This window comes from Diprion similis, chromosome 3, assembly GCF_021155765.1.
Source record: "Diprion similis isolate iyDipSimi1 chromosome 3, iyDipSimi1.1, whole genome shotgun sequence".
Lineage (NCBI taxonomy): Eukaryota > Metazoa > Arthropoda > Insecta > Hymenoptera > Diprionidae > Diprion > Diprion similis.
The window spans coordinates 11734211-11759221 of NC_060107.1; the positions used below are offsets into that span (position 1 = coordinate 11734211).

Sequence of the window (25011 nt, forward strand, 5' to 3'; positions counted from 1 at the left end):
ATTTGTTTAATTTCTTTCTTTGTTGAAAGATATTTGGTTAAGTTTTTTTGGTTCCGATTATAGTGTATGAAATTTAAACAATCTAGTTGCAAAAAACTACTGCCAAAAACACTCTCGAATACTTTGAAATAATTCGGAGAAGATATTTTCTAATGGTTTTGAAAGACAGTTTAGAATTTTTTTTACAGAAAATTCAATAATTATGTATCATCGAAATAACAAGTCAGAGAATTTTCTCAATGTTATTAACATTATAAAAGTAGCCATCGAAATAAAATTATTATAAAATTATTATAATAACAAATGAAAATTTGTAAAATGAATCGAGAGAATTTGGCTGGATGTCGAATTACATAGTTTCTTTAAAATATTTTAGTATCATTCATAACATAATTTTTCTGCATTACTTAACAAATTTACAATTCAAACATTTACTTCTAACAAAATAAAAATATCGTAACAACGTTTCTGCAACATTGTGTCCCGAACTTAACAAAACTATTATTCTCTCCTTGAAATAAATATCAATCAAACGAAAAATCGCAACTTTCTGTAGTGAAAAATTTCGTTCTGGGCCGAAGAGCGTCGCGACGCCTGTCCACGTTTTGGGGCGTCTGAACCGATTCTCGCGTCCTTCAATCGCGTGGCGCTTTCCACCCCGCGTCGCGTCGGCGTCGGTGGCAGCGAGCTTCGCGCTGCGCCTCGGGGGTGGCGTCGTCTGGTGGGGGTGGGAATCCGCGGGGGCGGACAGGCGCTCGGCGCCGCTCCTCAGTCGACGTCAAGCCGTCGCGACGTGCGCGTCCATCGTTCCGAAATCGTAACCGATACTCGTTGTTCCACTCGGCGCATTTCGGGGCTCGTATCTGAAAACCACCTGTTCGCCAAAGTGTTCATCGGTAGCTTTTCTGCCGATACTTCATTGCTCAACTGTTTCGAAGCGATAAGATCCTTCGAGCTGTTTCCTGCTCCCCCGCATCACGATTCTTACTTTATATCGTGATAAAGCACTCGATTCGAAATCATTAACTTGGATATTCGTTGTCACTGATAGTTTTCACGAGATTTTACCGCGTTTGTAGTTCCGCCATGTTGTTGTTATAGTCTTGTGACCCAAAGTAGTGCACGAAAACAATTAATCATAAAACACAAGTTCGACGTAAGTGAAATTTCACCGCGATTAGAAGTGTGACCGAAACGTAAGTTTCTACATTTCACGTGTAAATAAAGAAATTTTCAAAAGTGTTAAAATAAGCGTTAAAGTGATAGTGAAGCGCATTGGATTATGCTTTTTGGGTAAGTTTTATACGTTCAGCAATACCTGCTCGATAATTTTATCAAACAAGTTAATAAGTTGGTTAATTTTACTTGGAAAAATCTACGAGTGCTCACAGAGGTCAAAATTTACGCGCCATTTGTGTCGGTAGTTAGCAATAAACTAGTTGCGTAAATCCACCTAGTAGCGAGTTATTCCAACACCGCATGTCACCTATAAAGATGAGCACATGTGTCATTGATGGTTAAAAAAATAAATGATTGAGTGGATGGAATAGTCTGGAAAAACTTGTTTAAATCACGTGAAACGTCATGTTTTTCTCTGCTGGTTCAGGTATGCAAATTAATTGCAAACTGTCAATTGTTCTTATTGTCGCACGTTTTTATGCTTTCGACTGCTCCTTATTGCAATTTGACTTCGATGATCAGAGAGGGAATAAATATTTCATTAAAATCTTACAGGGTGTCCAGTATTCACGGGAATTTCATGTCGTATCTAGAATATACTAGTTTTCATCCTAGGTCCATAAAAATTTAGCTATTTGTTGAAAAAAGAACTTTTTCTTTCAACTTTGAGGTAATAGTCATGAATCAAACTCTGATTTCTTAAAAATTTTACGTGCTAGCAAATTCCTGTAATCTGCCTCACAATGAGCTGTGCTCTAGTCGAACATAAAATATTGTCGATCGTATGACAATTGTATTTTTCATTTACTGTGCACATGAGAACAAACTGGATGAATAATGATTCTTGTCTTGAAAAGCTGGAATTCTCAAGGAATTATATTTTCTTTTCTCATTTCTACAAAGTGCATCGTGTATCGACATTTAGATTCCACCATAATCACACTCACTGTAATTTCACTTTTTGATCATTCTGGCAATCGAGCTTTAAAGAAAATACGAAATCCAAAATTTCAGGAGAATAATTCCTCTCGTCACTAATTCTCGCGGTTAAACTTGAGGACAAAATTTAATGAAAGCTCTGCAAGCTCTTCTCGTGTTTGCTTTTTCCTCTTGTACTCATGAAGCCTTGATAACCTTCGCCGATGTTTTGCTGATGCTTGTCACTCGATCGACCTAAGCTGATTGTAAGCTGAGCTGTTATTACGCCACAATAATAAGGTTTTTCAAGCCTCTGCATCGGCCAGTAATCAATAATCACACACACACAAGTGTCTCTCTCTCTCTCTCTCTCTTCCCCTCCTCTTTTCTTTTCTTTGTCTCATGACCTTCTAATTCTTCGCTTACCCCTACATAATATAAGTTTTTCCTCGAATTCTGTCCATTCAATATTACTGCCCGACAAAATCGATCGAAAAATTTAATGTTTTTTCATTTTACGAACTATTTCCGATCAGTTGAGATCATCATAAAAAATCATCATTATTGGGTAATTTAATTTTTTAATGACTTTAACGGAGTTGACTTTTCAAAATTAAAGTATTTTATTTTTATAATTGTTTACAAAATCTTTGAAGTTCATAAAACTGCGAAGTAACCATTTTTCTTAAACATGCATCGTTATATACAGTAACGTTACTGACGTCGTTCTAGCGAGTTGAGACTAGTTACAAACAATCGATTGTTTCTCATTCAGTGAACCAAAGTCAATGTTCCAGTAAAATGAATATAAATTTTTCTCCCAGTTTATGATTTTGGTAAAAATAAAAGAAATCTAGTAATTTCTGTGTTCATATTCAAACGTTTCGATCGCGCAAAAAGAGACAAAAGTACATAAATAAATAAATGAATAATAATCCTAATAAATTGAAATAGAGGAAAATCACTCTGGGTTGAAAAATACTAGTCAGGCAGCAGACATATGTTAGTTTGTTATCAGACGAGTGTCGGCCGGCATGCGTTGGGAGGTGGAGGACGTTTGTCTCTCGAGGTTAGCAGGCGGGGACGTCACTTCATATCGTTGCAAGCATGTGTTGATCGTCTTGAACTTTTACACGTATATATAAAAGTGAGAATTATGAATGATATATAATCTTTAATGGCAGAGTCGAAGACGCTTGTTGAAAGTTGATCGTAAGCGCCTTTATCTAAATGTATTATTCATTATTTTATTATCAGTGACAGGCAACAGCGCGATGCAAAGAAGTAAAAACAGCCGACTGATTATCGAAGGGAATGTTCAAAATACGACGATTCGAATCAGGATAGTTCAATAATTATTCATTCATCTATTCTATTTACTTCTTGTTTCATCCAATTTCCATCTGGATGAGCGCTGACATACGACCTTATACTTTTGAGACCAAGTCTCACGAATCATATCGGAAATTTTTGCAAATGTTTGAACAACTAACGCGGAGTGAAGATTTCTGGGAATAAAATTGGCTACGATGAAAGCTGACGAATTTTTTAACACTTGTTTGAAAATATTGAAAATTCTTTTCCAATGTTAATAATTTATTTGATTGAATTCAGAGTTATTAGCGACTCTAATAGGTACTCTAAATTCAAATTTCTCCCCGGAGTTTCTCGGTCTGTGGTGGTTCGGTAGACAATTGGCTACTGACATGAGTGTTTATCGAATGACGAGAAGTCGTTCCTAGCGATTCTTACGCAATTCAAGTTGTTAGGAGATGAAAGAGAGGCAACGACAAAAGGAAAAGGAAAAAAAAATTTTAAACGAGAAAAAAATTACTACGTGCTTTTATTCACACTGCAGTGGCAGACTTCGCTACTTCGGCTGTATTATGTCGTCGACTTAGAAGCCGACTAGCGCCAGGTGTTGATACAAGTGTTACAGGTGAGACTGCAGACTCGGTTGAAATTGCCGTTGCGTAATACGTCATAATGTAGGCACTTGCAAAGTGCCAATTTCAGTTAGTACCGGGAAACTGAATTCATTTCTAATTCTGCGGTCCTGTAAATACCTTGCTGTAATGTTTACGCAAAGATTTTCAATTCTCATAAATCAACGACACTTCAATCTTTCTGAAATATTTAAAACTGCAACGTTACGTTGCGTAGATGTTTTAGCAATATTTCAAATTTTCCAAAGTTACGTTGCTGCATTATTATATGTGGAATATTCAAATCGTTGCAAGTTTTTCTTTGCTGCAATATTTATACCGTACTTTGAAGTTAGTTCACAAAATTATATTGCTGCATTGTGTCCGAAATATTGAAAAGGTTGTAGATTCGTTCAGACGCAATTCTTCTGCAGTATTTCGAATATTGTAACTAAATGTCGCTGCAATGTATTTGAAACATTTTCAAAGTTGAAAATTTCCTCTGCTGCAATGTATCCGGAATATTTTTAAGTGTATCCGAAAAATTTCAAACGTTGAACAAATACTTTCTACCATATTTCGATGATATTACTCGATGTATCTGAAACATTTTAAACCCTGCGAAGAGCCATCACTGAAATTCTTCTTCATCGCTAGACTCTGAAATAATCATTGTTATATTCGCAACTCTGAGAATAACCTTTTGATCTACTATACGGTAGTTTCGAACTTGTTTACCTACGTTTTGGAATAGCAAACCCATAAACTAATTTTGGTTATAGCTGCATATGTACATAACTCTTCTTTCTCCGCCAGACCGGTGATGAAAATCCCATTACGCACTCTTCGGTTTTATTATTTCCCTTGGGAATACAGTCGTTCGTTGTTCAAAGCATACAAGTCATCAAAACTCATTCTCCAATGAAAAGCTCTTTTTTCCCTTGAAGTTCATATCCACGATAGCATTCTTTTCATTCATTAGACTAGACTAGAACTAATAGTTCATTCGATGATTCTAAGTAAAAAATAACTTGATGATGATTTTAGGATAAGTTAGAAGTACCTGATTTAGTAAAATAATAAATTATATATTTGATAAATTTTACGAGGTCTATAATCCGCTAAACCGTGCGAACGATGAATAAAGATAAAAAGTTTATTTCATAATCGAGATCTTATACGTATATATAGCGATAATCTTTGATATGCCGTAAAAAAAATTATCTTCATGTTCAAATCTAAATATAAAATGTTTACAGGTTGACATAAAAAACTTTGTAAAAGGAGTTGGCGCGAAACGGGTTGAAAGTATAAATTAGTTCTTCGCTGGCTGTTCAACAGGTGGAAACTTGAACTTTGACGACTTTGAAATAATTAAGGATAATCTTGCAATACTTGAGCAGATACAAAAATGTGCTATTTGCTTAGCACAATAAATTTTAAATCTTTGAATAAGATCTTTCCGTTATATTCATCTCTGTTTTTTGCCTCTTAAAAATGTCTATAGAAATCGAAAAATGTTCTTCTTTGCTTATTTGAAGAAAAAAGATCGAGGGTCAAATATTTTATATTAACATTCTATTTTATTCTCAAAAATTGTAGGTAAGCGTAATTCAAAACTTTCTTTCATCTCGGAGAAAAACAGCGGAACAATAACTTTGAGGAAGTTATATATTATCTTGTTCAGGGTCGGTTTGTTCAAGACGCAAAGCCACAGTGGCAAACAATGGCGGTGCCTCGTTGAATAGAAAAATTTCAATATGAATTATTAGATTAGGTTGAAATTTAAGAGGGAGCACCTTCACTTTGCAAAAGTAACGTTCATAAAGAAGGGGGGAAAAATCACTGCTTCCGGCTTCAGGAAGTCACCGTTCCTCGTCTCGCTTGCTTATCGCACTCATTTCAATTCGCTTCCCGGAATAAAATTGACGTTCTCTTTTTTTTTCAAACAAAAGTAATAAGAAAGAAGATTATTTCGTATATTTTCAATTATTCAATTTAAGGAGTCTACACAACTGACAAACAAAAAAGCAGAGTTTCTTCAAGAATTATTTTAATCATTTGAAACTTTAAATATTGATATAGGATTTGTCAGGCTTAACAAATACATTCTCGAATCATATGAAAAATTTTTTTCATCGATTTTAATCACTTTTTAGACACGAAACTCAATCGAAAAAAAAGGTGGGCCTGCGGTGTTGATGATTTCTCAGAGATGGTTAAACTGAAACCAAAAAATCGAACGGTTTTAAATTCAGCATGTTGATGGCCTTGGAACGAATAATACATTTTTTTTTTTAATTTTGATTTTAACTATTTTGTTTTCCAAAAAACGGCAAAAAAACACGGTTCTTCTTTTCGAACAATGGTTGCGTAGACCCCTAAATGACTTTTACTCGCTGAATGATAGAGAAGGGGGCAAAGAATAAGAATAAAATAAGGAAAGATATAGATCGGAAACGAAGAGGAAAAAATAGGTATAAAAATATTCTCACACCCAACGCGAAACGTCAGGTTACTTGCCAACAGCGCAGTCAGCATTTCTCCATCGTAAGTAGCTTTTCCTCTTTTCAACTTCTCCGCTGTCGCGATTCACTTCGCTGGCTAAGATCCGCGCCGGGACCGAAAACGTCTTATTGCCAAAAAACTCACCAGTTTGCACAAAGAAACGCAGGTGTGTATTTGATAAAGTAGAATACACACGGCATTGGAAAGAAGATGATTTTTTTCTTCTACAAATGTCGGTCTCGCATTTTTTTCTCCGAATTTAGCCATTTTTGCAAAAACAGATATATATATATATATATATATAACGAGTAAAGCAATTTTATCCTAATACATATATCACCACGTTTCTACACGCTCGTTGCATGAATTTTTATCATCAAATTTATTGAGATCTCAGTTTCCTCGAGAGTAAAAAAAAAAAAAAAACAAAAACAAAAAAACAGTTCGAACACAAGTAAAAGCTTTACGTAAAACTTTTCAGCATCCATCATCGTTAGTAATCAATTGTCTCTGATGAGTGTTCGAAGAAAAATTTACTAACAAAAGAGGGATGATAATGAAAGTGACGAATGATGAAAGATGATCATTTGGCATGGCGGCAGGAATTATGCTTGGTAATTTTTTGGGACTGCCTGCGTCGAATCTTCCTGTGTAAGGGTCGTGATATTGGAGGAGATTTCACCCCTCGGATTAATATTATACAGCAAGGGGAGGGGGGATTTGGACGTGAAAAAGGGTGGAAGAAAGAATGAAGAACGGCTATAGTCGACGAGTGATTTGTTTCGGACTAATTTCGAATCCCTTCAGTCTAATCGAGCGTGAAAATAGCCGAAACGGTGTTCGGGAATCCTAAGATTGCTGCCAAGGAATTTACGCAATTATATACACAGTATTCACTGGCAAATGGTTGCAGTTGAAACGAAATTTCGACGCCTTTTCACCCGTCTCATTGCATGTGTGTGCAACACGATTCCGATTCTCTTTGGTGCAATGAAGTCTAGTTATTAAACATAGTTGCAAAAAAATTGTGTTCGCATTTTGAACAGAATATTTAATATCATGGCAGTTATGACAGTTCCTTAAAATATAAGATTTGAAACTGCTCGACATTTTTGTTCTTATAATTATAGGACCGAATTTAATTTATGTAGAGGAGAGTGGGGCAAAGTGGGTCCCCTGAATTTTTTTAAATAACAAAGGATAAAATTAACCACCTGAATTTTTTATTAAATATGAATTATTCGGAAATCATTTACTCGAGTAATTGCACAGCTCGTAACGTAAAACGTTTGAAGTTGTGCTTTACTCTCAACTCGTCAAAGTCAAATAATTTTCTAAACTTGAATTTATGATTACTTTTTCTCGAAAAAGACGGATAATAATTGAATATAATTTTTCACATGAAAACTAAACATTTTATTCTGATTTTAGGCATTATTTTCTTTAGGGGCCCACTTTGCCCCACCTTCCCCTATATGTTTTTAAGATTGCGTAAGATACACAGCCTGGGAAGAAAGTTGGCTGAAAATAGAAAAAAAAACAATAAACGTTGAATCAGGAATTAAACACTGACATTTTCATTTATTCGAAATTATCTCAAAAAAATTCCCCGGATACCGTCGATAAGTAGAATTTCTATTTTCTCAATTTATTAATCCGACTCCTTTTCCAACATACGAGGACACAATTCGATGTAAAATTTTCCGCTTTACACAATGGTCGCGTCATTTTTCATTTATCGACAGCAGTTTTTGAGTAAACTACAAAAAACCTCAAATCTTGATGTTTTCTCAAAGCCCCGTCTGTGCAGCTCAAAAACGACTTCAGATTTGAGTTCCTAAGTGTCTAAAACCTCTACAAACCAAAACGCAGTCACGAGCCAAACATTTTTAATTCAGACCTATTTTGACTGGACTAAAAAAACCATTTTAAATCTACCGACCACCGGCCATCAACCTCAGAACAAAACTTTTCTGTCACGGTCAGGAGTGACCGGATGGCCAGAAATTTTTTCCACCTAATTTCAACTCAGACCAGACGGGCATCGCGGGCAGTCGACCCTTTTCGCGGCTAACTAGTCTTTGACACTAGTGACTGGACTGCAATGGGTGGGTAACGTGTGGCAGTTACGCAGCCCCTAGTGCAGCACATGTGCCACGGAGAGGGTGAACTCCGGGTGTTCGTTAACTGGCAAAAACCTAGTTTCAACCTTGTTTAGAGCGACAGCGTCGGCGTAGTGGCAAATTAGTTAATTAGTTTTGGGTCCGCGAAACGTCATGATGTCTAGGTCTGGGCAAATACCCATCGCCCTTTCCTCCACCTCCCCCTCCTCCTCCCCCCTTTCCCGCCATCCGTCGAACTCCAAGTTACATGTCGCAGTAGTGCAGGTTACTGATTTTCTTTTTTCCTCATTACTCGATCCGAGCGTCTCTCTATGTAATAATAACGAGGCGGAAGTTAGTAACGTTAACGTAAGGGAACATCTGGGGGGGGGGGGGGGATTGCTATTTTGGAAGTTTATAGTGACTTTGAAGTAGTCAAGTTTTGCAGGTATTAATACTTTTTTACTCATTTTGATTCACTGATTTTCACACAATTCTGTAATCGGAAATAACGATTTTTTCAAACTTTAAAATCGTTACAATAACTTTATGAACTTCAGCTTCATATGTGAAGTGTCGGGAAGTAATTTGCACTCTGGGTAAAAGGGAGAGACTGATATGAAGTAAGAAATTACGGAATAAAATTATTATTTATCTCAGAATTCTTTGACAACGGGACATTTGATGATAATTTGATATTTTTTATTGGAATTTTTGTCCATCGTGATCGCGAATCTAATTGTAAGTAAAATTGAAAATTTGAAATTTGTGTCTATAGATTGTAGCCAGATATGAAACAAGTGGGTTAATTAAACCTGATAATCAACCAGTTGTTGAATCACCGACAGATTTTCAAAATTTGTGTGATTATGCACACAGAAAACAATCTTTTTGAACTTGTCAAAGACGACGAAAGAAATGTTCAGTCAATGGATCAAATGCACTCGATTCAACTGAACAATGCAAATCGTTTCTTTGATGATTTGTTTTTTCGTTATTGGTTCGATCAAATAGCAAGTCGTTTGGTATGTGATTTGATCGCTACATACTTGTTAATTAATATAAAATAAAGTAAGTAATAATCATGAAAATCAATGTTTACCAGGTGAAAGGAACGAGTTTAAATAGTTTAACAAGACTATATAATAATTGATAATTTCTACTCAGCGATATTTTCTGGCTGGCTTAAGTTCCTCTTTCGCTTCCAGCTAAGATCCTTTATGCTTTGCCAGATCTCGAGGACCTGTACTTAGTCACACTCGTACTTAAGTACCACCACCCCGTGCACAGTTTTTACGGCTTTCGTCCAAGTCTCGCTTCTTGGCTCGACCTTTCACTGTGGGGGGTCATTCGGGTCGACCCGAGACGTGCAGGCTAAACACGAAACTATCAAAACTAAAAAATGCACTCAGGAAAGTTTCTAGTTGTGTTGTCACTGTGCAATTCCTATTTTCATTTTACTATCGCTACCGGAAAATACGGTTCGAGCTACAAAATAAGAATCACCACCTGAGAAAAAAAAAAATACAGTTGAAATAAAAATTTCAAAAAACGCATGATTCATTCCAAGGCCATTAAACATGCTTTTGGTTTCAAAAAACTCCTGTAAATAAGTAAATTTATCTCACGAGTTAACATTAATGTGACGACGATTTAGTTTTATAAAAAATCTCTACGTAGAAATTTTTACAGGATTGTTGAATATTCGGTGAACAGTTGTAAGAAAAAAATTTGATAATCTTTGAATTGAAGTTCTTCAACGTTGGTAAGAACTTGCAAAACCACGATTTTTTCATCAACATCATTTCTCTACGTTTAAGTATCGTTTTTCCAACTTCGTTAAATCGTTGTGTCACAAAGTTTAACTCAAGTTAATCCTTTTTAATTCAACTTTTGCGATGAACTGAATTTGAGATGATTTTTTTCGACAATCAATTTCTCAGATCTGTAAAATATATTTTTTGGTAGGAATTCTTTCTGTAGACCCAGTTTTTGCTCCCGGCTTATCAATAAACGAATTAAGATTTATCAAAACTCATTGCAGATGATTTATAGAGTATAAAATTAACACACGTATTAGCCTTCATCGATCTAAATTCCATAAACAACTAGATTTCGACAATAAAAAAAAAATATATATATATAAATGAAACGTTGAATAATGTATCTATCGTAAAGTTACTAAAAACTGGAATGATTTTTTTAGATAGTTTTGAACTAAAATAATATAATATACATTGTAATAAAATCTAGATCAATTGACTTGAGATTTACTTGTGATACCTTGATTTCAGGATTATTTGCATTAATCAATTTTTTCACTAGACTGTATATCTGACACATTTTTTCTGATTTTAAAAATTTCAAAAAACTGTTCTCGGGAATTTTCATCCGTGACTCTTGATGTAGGTATTATACGTATATATTTGCAAGTGCCCCATTTCCCTTGTAATATTTTGTAACCGGGAAATCCCAGTGAGTTTTCATCTTCCTAAAATCAAGCCTAACGTATACATTATAAATAAATCGGTAGCAACGTGACTTCCTCAGTTTATTTTCATACCTTGATTGCAGCCAGCGCGTGATCCGGTTTTTCTTAAACGTATATTCCCGTGCAATTCCTTTCGATAAAAAAAAAATAAAAAATACCAGTTTTCTGTCATATAGTATCGTAGAAGAAGAAAAGAAAAAAAAATACGAAATAACGAACAGAAACGCAAGGGGCGGGAGTGAAGTTCCAAATTTGAAAAGTTCCGATAGCAGCTAATTCCGAATTATTTAATGGCGAAAAGAAAAGTTCCGAAGGTTAAAATATACTCACACAGCGTAGTTTACTCAACGAGTGGCTGTGAAAATATCAGAAAAACCAAATATCAGAATAACCATGATTCCGAACGTAAAAATATCGAAAATTTAAAACAAAGAAGGATCAAAGTGGCAAAGTTTTACCAAGTCATAAATTCACAGAATTAAAAAATTTTCAATCAGTCTACGTTTCGATGTTTCAGATTTTAAAATCTTTTCATTTTCGCGCTTTTGGAACTTTGAATTGTCGGAGTTAAGCGATTTCGGCATTTTGGCCTCACCGAACTTTGCACTTTCAGAACTTTGAGCGTCGGGAGAAACTTTGATGTTTCGTCAAAGTTTCATTTCTTTACTTCAAGTTTCGTCAGCAAAAAAATCGAAACTTTGCGCTTTTGGAACTTTTGAAATTCAAAATTTTCATCCCGCCCGAAACCCAACATCAATTCGAACATCGATGAATTGTATGAGTCAGCGTTACAGCCGAATGATATAACCTTTTCATCATGTTGCATATACATAGGTATACATATAGGTATAAGCAAGGCAGAAAGTAGAAGCGTCGAAAAATAAACAAGTGCCAAGTATCTTTGGCCGCTTTCAAAGTCGCTGAAACAACAGATCGACTCGCTGCTACCAAACTGCACAGCACAAGTATTGTCATTTATTTTTATATATCATGTATTTTCTGCATTCCATATGTTTGTTTTCTTTACAATCTCCACGAAGAACTGCAGCATGTCTTGTGCCAAGTTCGCAGCTGAATAACTTCTGGCTTGAATATTATAATACTAACAAGTAAGAACTACAATGACGAGAAACCCAGTCGTTTTATACCGTCTCTACAAAATTTCCTCAACGAGGAAAAATCATTTTAGCTGAATTTGCTCGGTCGGTAAGCGTAGGCGGACTACATAACCTTAAAAACAGTATCGATCGTTCATGCGATGAAAATTTAAAAACAAACAAATAAATAAACAAATAACGCATGTATTATGCACTCATGGTTTATCGAGAGAAAAAACCGTTTTCAAGTATTTCCACGTATTTTTTACCACCAGGCTGAAAAAATGCTTACAACGCGAAAGATAAGCGCATCGTTTATAGAGACTGGCGACGCAAATGCTGCTTCTGTCTCCGCCTGTTTCTTTATGGAAATTCGAAACCCCGCAGATACTAGAATATTTATTTCTTATCGCATATCCGTTCTCGCAGTATCGAGTGTTATTATTTCTAGACACTGCAGGCGCGAATGAGAAGGATGTTGACTCGGAGGATCAATTCTGACCTTCGGAGAAGTCTGCTTTTCTTTCCTTTCCATTCTTTTCAAACTCGTGGTCAACGCCTAGATTTATTTATTGTTTTTTTCTTTTCGAACTGGCGGAAAGGTTTGATGGAAAAAAAAGGTGAAAAAATTTAAAGATATTTCTTTCACTTGGAGAAATTTTGAATTCACAGGTAGTTGGAAAATCGATCCACGAATCATGATCTGCTTTAGAAAATAAAAATATGTATACGGTTTTTTGTATTTTATCAATATTCTCAAAACAATATAAGAAATGATTTTTGAATACTGCCTTTACGTCCGTTTTACTCAAGTGTCTCTTTAGATTTACACGAGAGTATCGTAAATTTTTTTTTTAATTTACATTTTAGGCTTAGAATATATTCACAAAGTAATTGTCAAAAAAAAAAAAAAATTAAAAAATTATACGCCCCTTTGCTTTTGCAAAATCAAAAAGGCATAGCTTTGATTGAAAAAAGATTGCATTTAATTAGTAAAAATCGTACGTGCTTCACCTAAACGACACGATTTGCTAATGCATCCTCTTTACCGAGCGAGCAAGCCAGTCGGTTACAATTCAGGAAATATTTGTGGTTAGAGGGTACTTAACTGGGAAGCAGAGCAAAGCAGAGTAGAACTGGTTGGGTACAAGTCTGTGCCCATCTCTTTTCACCCTCGGCTATTCCCTTCCATCCAACAACCTTCTCTTTCTATTTATCTCTCCGCTCTTCTTCCTTCGTCGTCAACGACAGCCTCACTCCCATAGTTGGTTAATTTGTAAACGTGTAATGAATACACACAGCTCTCGCTTCGCCTCATTATAAATAACAAAGGGTAACGACAACATGCCAAGGGTGCAGGGCTATTACGTTGTTTGCGTTTCCAACGCCGAGATTTGGTTACAACCGCAGCAAAGGAGGCAGGCTCACGGCCTGCTGGGGGCGGCTCAGGGGTGTATTTTATCTCTTCCTCTTCCTTTTCCTCTTCCTCTTCCTCTTCCTCTTTTCAGTACCCGCTCCTCCCCGCACAATACCGTCTACCTTTCGCTTCTCTTCTCCCGCCGTTCCAGATCCGGTGTACCAATGAAAAGAAACCGTCTACCTTCTCTCTCATCGAATCGATAAAGGGAACTTGGTCGTCTTCCATTCGAGGGAAGAGGGAAGAAGGAATTTCGTAAGATAGCTCGTACCTTCAATTAGGGAGAGAAATCAGGAAAACGGGAAACATGGGGGGGTGGAAGTAAGGGTGAATCAGTCACGAGTATTCGAGAAACGGTTAAATTCGACTCGAGTCATTAACAAGTGGTCGCAATCGGTAGTAAACTCAATTTTGACTTTGAATTGGTTTTTTTTTACCTTGCAATAATTCATTTTGAATTTTATTCTTTTTCATTTCTTTTCTTCGCTTTTTTTTTTAAACCAAATCACAAAAAGTCATCTTGAAAGACGATGATGGGACCATTTCTGGAATCCCTTTTAATCCTAAAAATGTTACCAAAGGGACTACTGTTATGGACTATGATTGGTTCTTCCCGTGCGAGGTAATTAAAAAGTTAAACGGTCGTTGGTAGGATCGACAATTGATCAACGTTGGTCAAAATTTTGTTTATTTCAGAGAATTAATTTCAGAGATTATTTGATGCTGTGAAGGGAGTTTGATTCAAAATAAGTAAAGAAGAGTCAAATAAATTCTAGGATGCGATTCTGGATAGACGTCAAAAATTGAAGGACAATGTGAGAAATGCAAAGTTCCGGACCCTGCCGGACGTAATAATCCATTCATTCCATTTCGAAAGTCCATTTTAAATTTCAGTCTATTTTCAATTTTTTTTTATCAACTGGTCAGAGGATAGTCTTATGGAATTTACAAAAGCGCCAATTTTTCGTCAAGAAATCGGAGTCTTGAGTCAAAGAGTCCGGGAAAAAATTGCAACGTTCTCATAATTCAACTTTTCACACGGATGTCTGGATAACGAAGCATGTTAAACCTACCTTAACCCAGTTATACGCATTATCGCGGTTCTGCTAATCGGTGAAGTAATTGCAGTCACCGTGTTCTGCACACCTTTGTATACTTCTCGTCGTTTTCTCGCACGCAGTGGCATGTCCCTCGGTGTCTATAGCTACTAGCTACAACGTGTACAGCAAGTATAATTAGACGGAGGATATAACGCGTTTTAGTAACAGCTTGTAACGTTACGATGAAAAGGGTAGATGAGATTCTAGAATGAGGAAAATTAATTTTCAACAATTTTTTTTTCTTTTCCGCTTTTTTTTTTAATGGTTTTAAAAATTCTCTAGAGTGAAATTATATTCTTAAACAAATAAATTTTGTCCACAAATTTTTCATTATCTATAGTCATTCTCACAAGTATTATTATTTTTTGATTTATTTATACACTTTGATTTTCTCACTGGAATTTCAGATTTTTTAATTCATTCTGAACTTCGATCATCTATCGATTTCGATAAGTTAAAGCGCGTTTTGAATTTTTCAAAACATAACGTAAAGTTAGCTACGTTAAGGGAATCATTTTGAAATTTTTTATTCTCTGTAAAGCAGCAATATTGTCGTCAATTTTGCAAATTCCTTTGAGAAAATTTTCACCATAAGTATGATAAATAAATTAGAAAAAGACAAATTATCTAAAAAATTTTACACAATTCATGAAACTTTGTGAATAATCTCAAGTTTGATAGAAGGGGATGACAAAGATTAAAATCGCTGAAATTTGAAATAGTCAGCAGTGAAAGAACGTGAAGCAACTTGCTTCAAGTTCCTGCCGGTGACAAATTGTTGATATAACGTGGAATTCCGCACGTTGACTTGAGTCTCGCAAGGAATTTCTTGGGGCTTGGCCGAGCAGAATAGAAAAGAAGAATTATAGCGACTCGTAAGGTTATTTGAAAAAATGATACCACTGTTCGCTGGTTTTTGAAAGGAAATCGGGGAGCGTCCAAAAAGCCCAGGATTAATTTCGTCGAGACCATTCGGCCGACAAATCTTCTTCCTCTTCTTCTCCTTCTCCTTCTCCTTCCCTCATGTCAGTTGTTTCTTTTTTCGTTTCTTCTTCTCTCGTTCTGCTTCTGCCTCGCACGTGGTGAATTTATTTTCGGCAACTCTTAGCCGGTTATGTCGTACATTATAACAGTTAGGCGTGCCTCCGTTGTGCACGGCAGATGAAACCAGGCGTTCAGTCCCATCCGCTTCAAGGCTTTCCAAATCAACACATTCGTGACAAATGAACAGAAAAATCATTCCTCCACTCCGGACTGCGTGGCGGTTCGAACGAAACTTGAAAACGCAGAAATTGACAAGAAGCTTCAGTGTCGTCAGTGTTTCTGCTCATCATTTGAGTTCACTCAAATTTCTGTGTTAGAATATATGTTCCAGATATTAGTCGTCTTGTCGTATTATTTCCGCTTTATTTTCAACCGTCACGGATACTGAATAAAAAAATTTTCACCCTCTCTTATTATGACGGCTCTATTCTAGCCTCTAAAATCCAACGAATAGACGTTTAGATTTCGTTGAACATGCCCGAGGCGCGAAACCTGTTTCCTGATAATTACTTCGTGGGCGAAACAGAGTTCCACTTCATCCGCTTGAGTCGTTTAATCCCCGTGCAGCCACATCAAATATTCAACCCACTCTGGTGGCGAAGGGAACATCATTGGCAACGTAGAGGGATTTGGATGCTGGGCGAGAACCATGGAGTAGGAAAGTGTCAAAGGTGAGGGGATGATGCTTGATTGCGTTAGACGACGTTGCGTTGGCCAGTTGTTGGGAGAGAAGCGTGAGAGAGAGAGAAAGAGAGGAGGGGGGCAGGGAGGGGAGGGGGGGGGGTATGGAAGAGCACCGACTCCTTTTAGCGCGGTAAATAATAAAATGTCTGCTCTATAATTGAAAGTAAAGTTTCCCAACTCGAGGAACGAAATTAAACATGTGCGCGGAGGAAGCCGACCGGCTTAGGCTTTTGCATGGATTACCAGCTTGCCGTTGCTGCCTGCTTTGTCTCATGTGTGTTCCTTTGAACCGTGTTAATTATCATGAAGTAGCTTACAGAGTCTGAAAGCCTTGGCATCAAATCGCTACTAGTTTTATTTTTTTTACTTCAAAATGTGTAGAAGTCAGTAAATCGATGACTAAACTGATATTTCTAAATCGAAAAAAAATTTATGCAGATCATAAAATAGATTCCCAATTTTCATCCAACTTTGTGCTCGATTCTCGTTTCAAATATGAATAGAAACTGGCTTCTTCGGAGAGCTTTTCGATATCCATACGTCGCAATCATGACGACTTCTGCCGATATGTGAACGAATTTATGAGCTCAAGGTGTGTGCCGTGTGGAATACATTCTTCGATCAGTATCTCTTCTTACGTTCTTACTTTTCAATGGATTTATGACCTGATGAAAAGTAGAGAGCATCTTCATGTTATGTCGATTCTCGGTGATGATGACCGAGATAAATATTGTTCATTACCTTGTTACTGTCTCAGACCAGTTCATTGGAAACTCATTCACCGTAACGAACGATTTGTATTTTAGTCAAGACAATTCATATTTGTTATGATTTACTACAATCCGACATGCGAATGGTCTGCACACTGCCTCGACTTGATCGAATTCAAATTGTATGCAGGCGAAGGAAGTATCGCTGAAAATTTGATGTTCAGGCACTTTGGAAAACCGAATAAATTCATGAAGATCGATTCGCACCGACGAGGATCGGAACGACTGATCTTGCGTGTGATTTTATCATCCAGTTGAATTCGAAGAGTCTTAGGCCTGAATAATATCTCGAAAGCTACTACGAAGAATTGACTTTGAGTAGGTCGCTTCAAGTTTTTGAAAAACATTATTCTGACTTTTTTTTATATTTCTTTTTAAAGTTTCGTTGCGTAATCCAGAGTGCAAACTAAGACCGGAAAAGCTCTGTGAGTCTGGGAAGTTGACGAGCGCCGCAGTGCGAAATGTCCAGAAACTGAAAGCGGAAATAGAGGAGAAGCAAATTGTCGGATTATTTTTGTTCGAGATTCCGTTTTTCCCTTCTAAGCTGGAAAGAAATGTACCGTCCGGGTAGTTTGGCAGAATCCTATAGATAGCTGGAAAAGACCCGAAGGGAAATGTTTATCGAAAAGGCAGTAGCAGTAAACGTTATAGCTTGGAAGAATCAAGAATCGATAGGAGCGTTATGACGTATAAGCGGCATGCCGAGGGTCAAATGGTCCGTCAGAGTCTCTTCCTCGCTATATTCTAGCCGGCAAACTCGTAACAACCCATCAAACGATCAACCAACTTTTTCCACCAGTCAAACTCCAGCCCCTCGTATCCAATGGGACATAAAGAATGGCTTCTGCCTTTCCAGACACTGTGTGTTCGTCCAAATTACCTTCTTCGCTTCTATACTGGACTAGATTCTATCACTTTCTCTCTCTCTCTCTCTCTCTCTCTCTCTCTCTCTCTCTCTCAGACTTTGTGAAATGATGCTGATGCTCTTTTTACGTTTTCTTATCCGCTATCCGAGTACGGACACATTTCGACACAAGATCGAAAAAGTATACTGAGAAAAAAAGTTATCCAACCAAATTGCTAACTTATTTGACTTCTAGTTTATTTGATTATAACAATTTCTTACTGAAACGAATCACTTTTTTTTTTTTTTATTTTTTGTTGAAACACAAATATTGATGTATTCGTTTCAAAGCTTTATACTTTGGTGTTCAATGTATTTCAAATAAGTACACATTTTATTCGTAGAATTAAACTAGAACTCAGCTAACGTCATTCCATTCATGAAAAATAGTTTTTCAACCTTGTTGAGAACAATAATCCAATGTTTGCTGAAGTTGTTTTATATTATAGCCAGATAGTACATTTGGTTCAATCTGACGTTTGTTCGACATAATAATAATAGATTGCATAAAAAAAAATTGTCATTAAGGAAAATTAATTTGTTCATCAGATTATATGCCACTCCGAAAAAAAAAAAAAAAAAAAAAACTATCCAAGCAGTCGAGAATATGTTTCAGTGAAACCAAGGAAGAGTTCTAAAATTATTTTATGTCTCACATTAAATTCAAGTAATGGATTATAAATAATGAAATATAACTTTTCGTACTTTCAAGCAATCACGTGTAGTCGAAAACTGCAAACATAAACTTGAAATTGATTCAAGAATTCTCTGTACCCTGTACGAAATGGATATTATTTCATCGAAACGAAATTTTGGTCGATTTGTTAGTCTTCTGATCCTTTGATGCGCAACATTTATGTTTTTTAACTGAAATAATAATTCTTTCTGTGTATTTCTGATTTTCGCCTCAATCAATAAGCATCAATGATGCTTGTACCTGAACCCTTCGCATTTGGTGAACTTGGATTCGACCATATTATGCGGTTTCGAACCAGCTATGTAATCGAAAAATTATTTTCAAACTATGCCATAACACTTATTCGGTGACAGTCAATGTCATTAGCATATCTTACAAAATTAAGCATTGAATGATTGAAATGCAATTTTGTTTGACGTGAAACCTTGTAGCGCTTGCATCAAGATATCAAATCAATAAAGCAATTCAGTGAGTTTTGTCATTCAATCTCTATTTAATTCATTTTAATTATTATTTATTGGAATTTTTTGATCCAAAAACACCTAAATTATTGCTTTGAATTAATGTGCTCTTAGTACCACTCAAACACATGGATTATTTGGATCAATTAATATAAATTTATTGAATCCAATAACTTTTTTTCTCAGTGTGAAGTAGCGGTGTGCGCGAGTTGGAATAGAATTTTCATGATTTTGCTTGATCCATTTGAAAATTCAACGGTTTGTATCGGTGTTAGAATTTCCGTGGCTACGAAGCGCGAGCGGAATAGCCAAAGTTGCGAAAATAAACGTAGCTAACGTTCGATAAATTCATCATTCGTAATAACTGCGAGTTCTAATTTGTTGGCTTGTTTGTGCCTTCGACCTACCGCATCGCTAACACATAAATAAAATAGTAACGCTGAGTTATTGATTTGTGCCTATATACAAACAAGTCACGATTTCCTCAGTTGTGTAAAGAAATCGAACGATTTTTCGCATCCCGGTACACGTATACCTATACATCATACCTGAGGTGGTTACCTTATCCCCAAGAAGCCATAAAATTCCCGTGAATCACCTCGTTATGCTTTAACTTCGTCCGTTCTTACTGGATCGAAAACTTGTTTTAACTAAAATCAAGTGGTTGAAAATTTTTTGTTTTCACTCAAAAATTCTCAGTCTTTATTCAAACAAAAACTTTCACACTGCAAGATCAAGCACTGAATAGTGGAATTTAGGTCGAAACATACAACGGAAGTGTGGTTTAAAAATTTGAAGAGAAACCGGCCGACGAAATCGAATGTTTCATGGTTAGTCTTGAGACCTTTTTTTCCCTCGAGATAGCACGTATTACTTTTATGGTAACAGGATATCCTTTTTTATGCTCTTCTGCATAAACAAAAAATTTACCGGTGGTTTATGCATAAACCCACTTTGAGTATCTCCCTCTCCCTCTCTCCTCTCCTCTCCATGCGGAATAGCCGCAGCTTCCGCCCTTCGAATCGACCCTTGACTTCCCTTGCCGCACCGTCCTCGCACATAAATTTTCAATCGGTCACGTACTCACCTCGGAAAAATGGGCATTTTCTCGGATCGATATACCCTCAGCACCGCATGGATTGGACCGTTAATTACAATCCTGGAAAAACCGCAATACTTTCATTCAGAAAAGTCAGGACCTTATTTGCTCGCATCCTTGGCCTGATACTCGACCTAGCAGAGTCGAAATCATACGACAGGACGCGTCCTACGGACTCGACATATGATCTTATAAATTTTTTTTCCATGCAACTAGACTGTCCAAGGATTTCCATCCGTTCGGAAAATCAATCGGTTCAATTTTCCTGACCTCACCAAAAAAACGGCGTTCGTCCCTCGAGCAAGGCTCGCAGATCGATTCGAATCGATCCGCTGAGGCAAACTTGATTACGGACCAAGTGTTGAGCACAGGATGCCGAAGTGGGTCGTCAAGTTCGCCCGGAGTTTCCACGGAGTTAGGGAGGGTGTCACGCGTGGATGACAACCGAGTGGGCAGCTAAGTGCGGGCGAATTAACCACCCACCCGCACTTTAGTTTAAGCCCGAACAATTTCTTGATGTGTTTATTAGATAGACGGGTCATTGTCAGACCAGAGTTGGAAAATTTCGAGTAAATAGTCGAGTACAATAACTAAAAAGACAACGAGTTCAACCGCGTGGTGAAAAAAAATTTTCAAACAAAATTAGAATCCTTTTGGTTATGGATTGTGTTAGTGGGACAACAGATGAATACAACTTAATTGGCACAATCCAGAAGATCGATATTAATCGAAGTCCAAAGCACCAAATTGAACATAAATATTAAAGTGTTCAAATTGGCATGGATATTGTTTTAATGTACTTAGTTGCATTTTCGGAATTGATATTGCGGCAGTGTGTGATGCATTGTATAAATTTCGAGGATTGACTTCACGGATTGAACCACTTTCACAGATGAAACTCGATCGATTTATTCTTATTCCTTTATTCATTTGCAATTTATTTATTTATTTATTTATTTATTTATTTATTTTTTTTGTTGCTTTTACGCTATTTGATAAATGACTTTCATTATCTTCGAGGGACCAGAGTGAAAAAAAATTGTTCATGAGTGAGATGGCGTAACGAAATAGACGATAGATCCTGTCAGCAAACTTCATTGTTTTTTTTTTTTTATTTGTAAAAGTCGAGGGGTGACCTTCTCGGATGGTTTCCACCTACGGAAATTTCAGTTTCCTCATATGAGGCGCGGAGAAGAGAGGGCGGCCCGTAAATTTGCATGGTAACTGGGGCAGGGACTTTCCGACAAACAGAATCGCTAAATCTGTACGCAAATTGGAGAGTCCCTCTCCTCTCCTCTCCTCTTCTCTCCCTGGCGCGATGCGATGCGGCAGTGAATTTTAGCCGGCATTCTGCAATCCCAGGTTTACGAATAGTCCCGCTGGTAGTTTTCCTTTCTTTTCACTCTTACTTCCGGTAAATTTTCAACTTTGGTTACGCAGGGCGAGTTATATGGTTCCAAGACAAAATTTTTGAACAGAAAATTTCAGCTGGTATACAATTTCGAGAGAAGGTTTCAAATTCTTGCTTTCATTCGTAATAACAGGAGCTATGCTTTTGCTAATTACTTTTCTTTACATCGCGCTCTCGGTGGAGGAAAAACCGCTCGAAGTACTTGGAAAATTCGCGAAATACTCTCGCGATGCCGGCACAGCTCCGTGGGGATTAGTTAATAGATATGCATAACGGTGGAGCTGCAAATGAGTCAATTATGAAACAATGAAACAGTTAGTGGCGCTAGTGCTGTGACTCTCTCTTTCTCTCTCTCTCTGCCAGACTGGTGCCAACTGGCGCTAACTTCACGTGCTAACTTAGTACCGTTGTTTCGTCGAGTTAACCAGCTAACTTCGTAGCAATCTGTTCTATCCTCCGTTCTGCGCTTGCGCAGATCAAATTTATATCGCACCTCTCATCTGAAACGTAACCGTTTTTGTAACACTATGAATGAAATTCTTGACTGCAAAAAAAAGTGATTATACAATCCAAATTAGGTACTAAGAAATTTCACCGTGACTTGACCAAAATTTCTACACATGATTATAAAATAGTTTCAAGTTTATAAGTCTTAAGGACTCTTACAGTCTGAATGTTATGAAAGTTTGAAATTTACGTCAATGGTTTTGTGACAAGGATCGAAGAAACTATATAAGTTTAACGGTGTTCATATTCTTGAGCAGTAAATATTGAATGAAACGTTGGCCAGGGTGTAAAATTTATTGATGAACAATTTATTGTTCAATTTTCAACGTTGTGGTGCAGTACGTTCGATACAAACTGACTGCAAGGTGTCGTATAAAAATACTTTATGACTCGGTAAACGCTTAACGCAATCCGCGATTCGTATCTAACGCCAGTTTTTAAGCTCTTTGGAAAAAAATTTCTCCCACAGATTTATAATGTTTTTTAATAACTCCGAAGGGATGAACTAATGGAAAAAAATACGAATTCATGGAGCAGCAAAGGCTTTTTTGCCTTTCACTTAAATCCGGATGGCACAGCTACTGAAAGTCAAAAAACAAAATATAGCAATTTGTCTTGCAGCCGTTACAGAATCCCTTCAGATTTTTTGACTCGTCTACTCTTCTTGGTAAAAAAGAAATCCAACTCTTTATGCTGTTATGTCATGTTGACTTGAGGTCAAGGGCTTACACAACATCGTTCTAATACCTTAATCGTTTTTTTGGTGACAATTTCAAGAAGATCCTATATTCGATTCCTTCTATTTTAATGCCAAAGTCGTGAATTGCTGGTCCGATTTTTACGGATGAAGACTCATTTCTTTCTTTTATAGATACTGTAATAACGAAAGTACTTTAACTCGCCGGGATTTTCTTGATTTCGTAACACATTGTAGTACATTGGAAGACATTGAAAACGTTTATTTTTTTACCTACTAAACAAAATAACTTACGCTCTTCATCGATTCACATTTAACCACCACTGAAAATCGATTTTCGAGAATGTCTCGATGAAAGCGTAAAATTTTTTGACAAAACTAGTTAGTCATTATTCAATATCAACACAAAATAATACACGCAGTGTTTTCACACTCACGGGTTGCATCCTTTATGTTCATAGAGTAAGTTTCAAGGCTAGTTTTGACTCCATATACTGCTGAAATGGCCCATAAAAAATGCATGTCCATTATTTTTTTAATGTTCTATAACATATCACAGTGAAAATAAAAAATCAGTCAAGTACACTTCGGATACGTTCCTTGTCATGATAGTTTGCATGATTTTCGAATAGTAGGTTGGTAAGTTCACCAACCTCAACTTTCTGTCACTCTTTTTCTTCTCAAATTCATGGATCAACAAATTTTTCCTGTCTTACTAAGATACCATTTTCATTGGATCTTATCTCGTTGGCTTCTGTTGTACCTTTCGAACCCCCAATTCGCCATTTTTGATGGTTCTTCTTAAATAAAAGCAACGAAAGTTCGCGACTACAACTCGAAACGATGGTCCATTTCACAGCAGGTCTCGTGCCCTGGTCGCGTGTCACTTAAGAGGCACTTGAACACGTCTGGCGGATGAATAAGAGGCCAGTCCAGTCTTCGGCGTAGCTTTTCTTCGCGACATTAATGGGCATCTGGACAAAGTTCTTCTCTGCTGTTCGTCCTGCCATACTTCGTTCTTGTTACATTTTTGCGACCGACGACGTTAGGTTTTTCGATTATATTTTATCCCGAAAGGAAAACAAGACACCTATTTTAACTGTAGAAGATGACGTAGCGAAAATTATGTGAATCAGGCTATGTTACATAATTTACATTGCTTTACTGAAATAATTTTCAAAAACTTTACAGCCGGCAACTACGAATCGGCGATTTGAATGCATAGTTTCCTAATTTATTTCTCTCGTTATACATTATGTAGAGAATTGATGGAACAGGAGATGCATCGCTAAATCAATTCATTAACACCATAATTTAATTATTTGTTCATTTGGTTATTCTGTACCAATAGAATAACTGTCAATAATTATTTCTCAATGTTTTGATCAGAATTCATTTCATTCTCTGTAAATGTTCATAGACATAGAAATATCGATTATAGGCTTGCAGGTCGCGTAAAGGTTTTCCAATTTGATAGAAATGTACAGAGACAATCCTGAAGTTTTTGATTAATTTTATTGTTTTGTTGGCGATTTAGGAAATCCTGTTCACTAAAAAATTGCAGCTGCAGTTTTAAACCCTTGTTTGTTTATCACAATATTTCGATTTTATCCTTTTTTGACTGAAGGATACACACTTGCTTCATAAAATGAATATGGAAATGGTGAGAATCACGTCATCATTGACAGGTCGTAAAAGCTTGAAAGTGTGGCATAAACCAGCGATATCGGGGAGAGTTTCGATACGATCAGAACGCATCTGGATGTGACAACCACCCGGGGGCGTATGGACCAGCTTTTCCCGGCACCAGATGTGACCCGTAGGCACTTGAGGTGATAATATACAAAATTCCCGCCCACGGAGATAAGACGAAGGGGGCGTTATTCTCGCCTGCGAAGCGAAGTGTCGCTGCGGGATGCTTTTGACAGTAAACTTGCATGCCCGCTTCCATGGATTACAAATATTACCGGTGTAAAAATGGGGCACTAAATATCCACTAA

General features: G+C 36.8%; 1 protein-coding gene across 9 annotated transcripts in view; it reads left to right on the top strand.

The window, feature by feature from the left end:
• The first annotated feature begins 1107 nt into the window (after window positions 1-1107).
• Window positions 1108-25011, top strand: part of LOC124416810 (CUGBP Elav-like family member 2) — a 296524-nt gene continuing 272620 nt past the window's right edge. For 5 of the 9 annotated variants that reach the window (XM_046898150.1, XM_046898154.1, XM_046898155.1 and 2 more), the window contains exon 1: window positions 1111-1293. The gene's annotated coding sequence lies outside the window, so the exon portion shown is untranslated. Of the gene's footprint in view, window positions 1294-25011 lie in introns of all 9 variants that reach the window. The other 4 variants (XM_046898149.1, XM_046898152.1, XM_046898153.1 and 1 more) reach the window with 3 other exon arrangements.